The sequence below is a fragment of the Sceloporus undulatus genome, chromosome 4, assembly GCF_019175285.1.
Source record: "Sceloporus undulatus isolate JIND9_A2432 ecotype Alabama chromosome 4, SceUnd_v1.1, whole genome shotgun sequence".
NCBI lineage: Eukaryota > Metazoa > Chordata > Lepidosauria > Squamata > Phrynosomatidae > Sceloporus > Sceloporus undulatus.
The window spans coordinates 103,005,789-103,012,838 of record NC_056525.1 but is presented as its reverse complement, the minus strand read 5'-3'; the positions used below and the strand labels follow the sequence as shown (position 1 = coordinate 103,012,838).

Here is a 7,050-nt window from a genome sequence, read left to right as displayed (position 1 = left end):
GAAAGAAGAATCATGCGTGCAAATGAGTACACACACACACACACACACACACACACACACCGATCCACTATCCAGAATTGCCAGTATGGATCCCCAAGGATGGAGAAGGCAAAAATCAGACTTCTCTTCTCTCCTTCCCTGCTAGAAAACTGATTGGTGGAAGCCCAGCTTCTTTCTCTGCACCTGAGCAGACATGGAATTACTTCTTGGCAGGAAATAAAATGAAAGCCACATGTAAATTGAGTGCCTAACTTGGAATAGCTAGGTATCCTCAAGTAACGTGACTGCCCTGCCGCATCTGCCATCTGAAGCGGTTGCCTCATTCCATCTAACAGGAGGACTGGACCTGCCCACATCCAAATCATGCATATTGGCATGTACTGGCTGGCCTCAGATCAGAAATCCAAGGGCTAGTATACATGTTAAGTATATTGTGCAAATTGGTATGCATTTTCAAACATTCACGTTGACAATTGTCTTCACTTTCCTGTGCAAATTCACATCTATTTGCATCTATTCACCTTCCCTCTGTCAAAATATACAGCCATCCAAATCCACGGATGGCCATATATGTGATAATGCCATTTCTATAGATTTCCATAGATGCTCAAGTAAAAACCGTGAAGCCTTTTTTGTAGAAGTTAAGGAGTTATTCAGAGGGGAGGGCACCAAAAGCCCACACCCCTACAAATTGTGTGTGGCCAGATCACATTCTCTTTGAATGAAACATGGAGTATTTTAATTGTGTCGACAAGCTCCAAGCCTCAATGCGAAAACAGAAAGCTTGATTCATGAAACTAAAGTCGTTCACAGCATGGCGATATTGCTAAAACTAAAGCAATTTCAGTTACACAGTATATTAAAAGTACAGAGCAATTCAAACCCCATTCGTTCCCACTCCAAAATATCCCCTTTCCCAAGATGGCCCTGCCATCTCCTTCCATACCAGGCACTCCCACTGAAGCAGTTTTGTACCTAATGCATATTACCTTCCCTCACATTTGTTCATTAGCCAGCTGCAGGAAGAAAAACATCCATTCCACCCAGCAATATCAAAGGTATGAAATATCCCATCATCCAGTAATACATAGCAAAGCTGGTGCCATAAATGGCTAGCCAGCATGGCAGCAATTCTGAGGGACTCAGATCCTAACACATACAGAGAGTGAAATGCCTGCATAGGAATAATTTGCAGTCTTGTCCCTTGGACCTCTGTTTCCTGTAAGTCCATTCTGTCCTATGTCCCCATTAACCAGGGAGTCAAATCTGTAGAAAATCTACATTTAAATATGTAGTTTTATGGAGCTGTATGTATTGCATCTCTGAACATATTTTATGTCTTCTTCTCTTTTTTGCCAAGAACTGAGTCAGAATATCCAGGAAACACAAAAATTGGTAGGGAACTACATTTCAGTCTGTGCTTCAATTTGGAAGGTACAGGTCAGGCCAATTCATGAGAGAATTCACAAAGAAATTGTTTATTTGTTTACTTACGTGACATATTTAGACATCACCTCTAAGGCAAAAGCACAAAATTTGGGGGGGAAATAGTAATCAAAACAGAATGAAACTGATATGTCATAACAAAATTAAAAAGAGAAGCCAGAACATTCGTCTCAATAAAACCAGAAAGCAACAGTAAAAACTATTAAAAGCTTGATGGGATATTATAGTACTGTAATCACAGCCCATATACTAAAACCTAGTAAAGATGTTGTTACGGAAAAGGCCCTGTGTCCCAGTCCATTAAGGAATCTATCAGAGGTAGCAGTTAAATAAGACACCCACCATGCCTGCAGAAATTAAGACTCCTAAGAAATCTTAACCCTATTTTTGTAGTGTTAGGGGGCTGTGACAAATCTGAACCATATCACTGTTTTTCCAATGATCTGTCCATTAGAATGGGGTTCTTTCAAATCCCTCTGCTGACAAACAAGTAAAGACAGGTTTTGGAATGTTACTTTTTAAAAGGAAAGCATTGCTTTACTAATAACTTCAAGTACTCAACAGAACATTACTTGTTACTGTTACTGCCATACAGAAAGACAACTTGCTGAGTTACTTGTTATTAATACGTTACTGTTATCATTGTGTTACTAAAAAAACCCAGGGAAAATGGTCACTGCTTCCCCCAAGTGGCCAATACAGTTATTGCATCTTGGAATTTCTGAGAAGAATATCTTACAAAGCAAACCTTTTTGTTGCATTCACCCCATGACCTTTCCTTCTCCCTTTTCCATTACTCACACAGAGGCAGCATACATGCCCAACAAGCCATTACCTTCAGCCACCATCTTGGGGAGAGGGAGGCAGGCAAGCTCCAACTGCCTGCCTGAAAGAAGAAAAAGCCCTCCTTCCGACCACCATCTTGAGGGGGAGAGAGGCCTGTTATGTTTTATTTTGACTTTGTATTGTACTTCCTGTTGTACACCGCTTTGATCTAATTTGGAAAAGCGGTATATAAATAAACATCATTATTATTATTATTATTATTATTATTATTATTATTATTATTACCTCTCCACAGAAAAGTAGTTAATAAAAGCCATTGCCATAACAAGGAAAAGGTATCACATTAATGTCAAAAACCTGAGACCTCCAACTAGTAACAAACATGGGCAACTTCTTAGTGCTGAGTAAAAACCAGATCAAGCAAGCACCCTGCCAACTGTATAGGACCAGATACTGATCAGACTCACGGCTACCATGGAAGCTATGAATAATGATCCTTAGCCTGAAGTCTGAAATCCTTCCTTGAAACAATTGATTTGTAGGGAACCCGCAACACTTCTCAGATCACCTTTACCAATTCAGACATCCAACCTGACCCTCAGACCATGCCTTCTATTATACTTGACAACCTAGTGGGCATAATCAAACTTTCTCTTTCATCTTCACCTATGTCAAGTTTCAGTCACATACTGTATGCTTGTTCTTGTGTGCCTTCAAGTGGTGTCTGGCTTAAGGTGACCCTATCACAGGGGTTTCTTTGCAAGTTTCTTCAAAGGGGTTTGCCATGGCCATCCTCTGAGGCTGAGAGAATACATGGGTTTCCATGCCAGAGCCGGGATTCAAACTCTGGTCTCCAAAGTCATAGTCCAACACTCAAACTACTGCACCACACTTGGCTCTTCAAATATGCTTAAGTCACCCTTTTAATCCAAGATCAAACCCTGAATCTGGGTCACAAAGCTCTTACTTTACAAGCCAGCTGCTGATGTGGCAGTGAACAACAGAGATTGGTACACATGCCCATTGGGCTCATGTGCTCATCTAGATGTAAGTGTCCTAAAGCAGGAAGCTATTCTAAGAGTACTTCCACACAGAAGGGTTCTCCTCCTCACTTTTCAGTTTAAACAATTTGAACTAGTATTCCTAAATCTTGCAGTCTTCTAGGAAAACTGTATTGACCCATACAAATCCAAAGAGTGCACCAGGAAGTTTGAGATTAGCAATGAGGAGCATTGTCTACGAATATGCTTCCTTGTGTGAAACCAGTTAGGATGGAAGATATTACCTGCAGAAGCCCTTATTGGTAGCAGGATTTCTTTATTCACATTTGTTGATACAGATCCAACACCACTGTCTGTTGTTGTTTTCCTAAAGCAATACAAATAATACACACACAAAAAAACAGGTCATGTTCTGATGTTCAATTTAATATCTTTAATATTCTAGGATATTGCTATGGCTTATAGCCAGCTCAATAAACTTGAACTGAACTGAACTATATTATTGTTTCTGATCTAGTAATAATCACAGCAAAACTGTTTCCCCCTGGTCTGGCTCCACATCACATCAGTGACACACACACGCACACACGCACACTGATCATTTGTGCAGCCCAAATCACACAGATGATCTGTGCAAACACAATTAACCACTTTTAGATTACAGATTCATTAATGGAGTTGTCAGATTGTGGAAAAATTGTTTTTCAGCAGCTCTTGTGTTCCGACCACAGTGTCTGAATTGGTCCACCCAATAAAACTGATTTAGGAGACACATCAGAACAAACAAATTAGGAAGTATTTCAGGAATTTATAGTGAACTTTCACTCACCTCAAGACAGTGGTGTCACTAGGGGGTGCAGTAGTGTGGCCCGCACTGGGTGACACCCCAGAAGAGGGATGACACCTGGTCAGGTGCTTTCTGCCTCACTGCCTTCGACCAATGGAAGGCTAGCATTGGTCCCCCCCCCCAACCCAAACTTGCCATTTGCTGTGCTTTCTTAGGAAACAAAATGAATTGAGACTAGAATGATTTCACTCTTAGAGAGGTACCCAAAAGAACTGGACTGGACAATGAGAAAATAACATCTTCGGTTTGAACCAGCAAGGCAGCTTACATTTTTTAGAGGAGCAAAGGCAATGAAGCAACTCTCTTAGCAGCTCTATGCAGATGCAGAGCTTTACAAACTAAAGAAGCTCATCCCTTCCATCAATATTCTCACACAGCTGAAACTAAAATCATCACAGATGTGACTGGTTCATGCATGTGTATCTCCAGCAGCACAAAACAATACCCTGATTGCATTTGTTGTTGTTGTGTGCCTTCAAATCATTTCTGGCTTATGAATAATCTAAGGCAAACCGATCATGGGCGGTTGAAGGGCACGATTTGTGCAGAGGTTGTTTGCCATTGCCATGAATGATCAAAAATCTGAACACCACAGAAGGAACTCCACCCCAGCATGACCCACAGCTCAGAACTTGGATTGATAGTTTCTGGGACTGCAGCTCTCAGAATCCTCCAGCCAACATGGCCATGCTGAATAGGGGGTCTGGAAGTGATCTTTTTAAAAAGTAACATTTCCAAGTTCTGTCTCAGACACAATGCTTTCAAACTGACCATCCACAGATTCAGTTGCAAGTTATCAAAGCTACATTCAGCTCAACAGTGACCATGGGAGAGAAGGATTGGACATGGTATTCCTGTATTAAAGATCAGAGCTTGAGGTGTGTGGGGACCGTGGACAGGATTTGGATACTACTGACTTCAGATATGTACTGGTTGCCTGAATAGGACACAGGTGAGGAGTCATGCGATACTCATGAAACACAACTTAAACAGTGAAATGTTCACCACTGTCTGAATCTACAAATAAGCTCAATATTCTACTGATACCTCAGTATACTGATGCAATACAAATAAAATAAAATAAAATAGGGAAATAACACCAAGAGAAGCAAGTTTACCAAACCTCTATGTAAGGCTGTTGTTGCAAACCTACACCGATAATAAGTAGCTAAAACGAAACTTTCAGGAGTGACAGCAAAACCCTAATATTTTTCTATTAAGGATGGGAGTAAATGAAGGTCTTATTTCTCCTGCATATTCACTCAGTAACTTTCTTGAGCATTAAGCTGACATAAAAATAATTGATAGGAAAGAAAACACATTCTACTCTTAGCTCTGCTGTTACTCTGTTATTTAAGATGAATCCGATCTGCTGCTTCCTGCTGTGGAGATTACATCTTGAATACTTAATACCAATTTGGTTACTTTTTAGGGAGAAGAAAAACAAACTCAAATACCACACACACAATTTATCTAATTGTACAGCACTAATGCAAAGCATGATTGTAAATGCAAGTGAGGAAGTGGAGGAAGAGAGAGAGAAAGAAAGGGAGAACATCCAGGAGATACTCCCAATGTCACGCCAAGCTGGTAATAATTCTCAGGACAGTGCCTTTTTAAAACAAAGTTTGATCAGCAAGGAAAAAATGATATTAAAAGTTAAACCTATCATTAAAAAATAATTACAGTAGAATTATTCACTCTGGCATTTCATTTCAAAATCTGGTCTCAATCAACATGTTTTAATGAGATAAATGTTGGCTTTTGGAGCTTGCTTCCTTCTTATGCTGAATATATTAAACTCTTCTGACTGTGTTCAGCAGTGCAGCATGGGGCAATGCAAGAAGCCTCTGCTACATCCTCACACAGGTGCCTTTTCCTTCTTTTATGACTCTACCATAATCTGGCAGCATCTTACCTGGACCTGATTAGTCTTGTGGCAAGTTCATCCATTCTTCAAGAACTGAATGGCCAGAGCTTGGAAAGGCTTTCTTTTGGGGGGTTACAGTTTTAAAAAATCAGTGTGATCAACATCATCACTGCCCATGCTGGCTGAGTGATTCTGGGAGCTGTAGTCCAAAAGGTATGTGCCAAATAGTCCTGAATGATAGCAGCATCAACCAGAGATAGAGATTAGGAGCTCCATCTTAACTGCTATGTCCCTGGCCACAGAGGGAGAAAAGAGGCAGGCACAGCTCCATCATGCCTAGACCCAGAGGGGGATAGTCCTCCCTCTATTCCAACTGCTACCATCCTGGCCTTGGAGGGAAATAAGAACCAGCAGTATCTGCTGGACTTGATCCCCTTCCCCACAGCCATTCCCTTCTCCTTTGTATCATGTCTTTTTAGATTGTAAACCTGAAGGCAAGGAACTGTCAAAATAGCAGTCTGTAAACTGCTCTGAGAGCCTTTGGTGAGATCTAAAATAAAATACTCAAAATAAAATAAAATAAGATTGAAAACTCAGGAATTTATCATACCAGCTTTTTTTCTCACAAGTATTGTGTTAGTGAAGCAAATGGGAACATACCGGTTTGAAAATGATCGGCATCACACTTCTCTGCAATTGTGTGAGTGTGCTGCTTTGGCAATGCAAGGTCCTTTCCACACTGGCTCCGTAACCCACCTTCCATGCCTTTCAGTGCACGAGTTCCTTTGCCGAGGTTGTTTTCACTTCGTTCCTTTTGGGTTTTTTGTTTTGTTTTGTTTTGTTTTGTTTTGTTTTGCTGTGTTCAATCACAGCAAAAATAAATTTTAAAAAAACCCTGAAAGTCACTGAGTAAAAATCATTTCAGCCTGCTTGAGAATAGTGAGGGGAAAAGAAGAGAATCATGCCCCCTCATGACTGCCATCAGTTGTTACTGATGCAGAAGGAACCTATTGTACCAGGAGGACTCATGGAATAGGAGTGTTATTAGGAGGCTATGGATTGGTTTTCTCGATCAGTGAAAAGGTGTGTTACAGAAACAA

At 40.6% G+C, this 7,050-nt stretch overlaps 1 long non-coding RNA gene across 1 annotated transcript in view; it reads right to left on the bottom strand.

Annotated features, from left to right (window-relative positions):
• Positions 1–6,703, bottom strand: part of LOC121929677 — a 58,670-nt gene extending 51,967 nt beyond the window's left edge. The window contains exon 1 of the long non-coding RNA XR_006103718.1: positions 6,611–6,703. This is a non-coding gene — a long non-coding RNA (uncharacterized LOC121929677). The remainder of the gene's footprint in view (positions 1–6,610) is intronic.
• Positions 6,704–7,050: the final 347 nt, after the last annotated feature.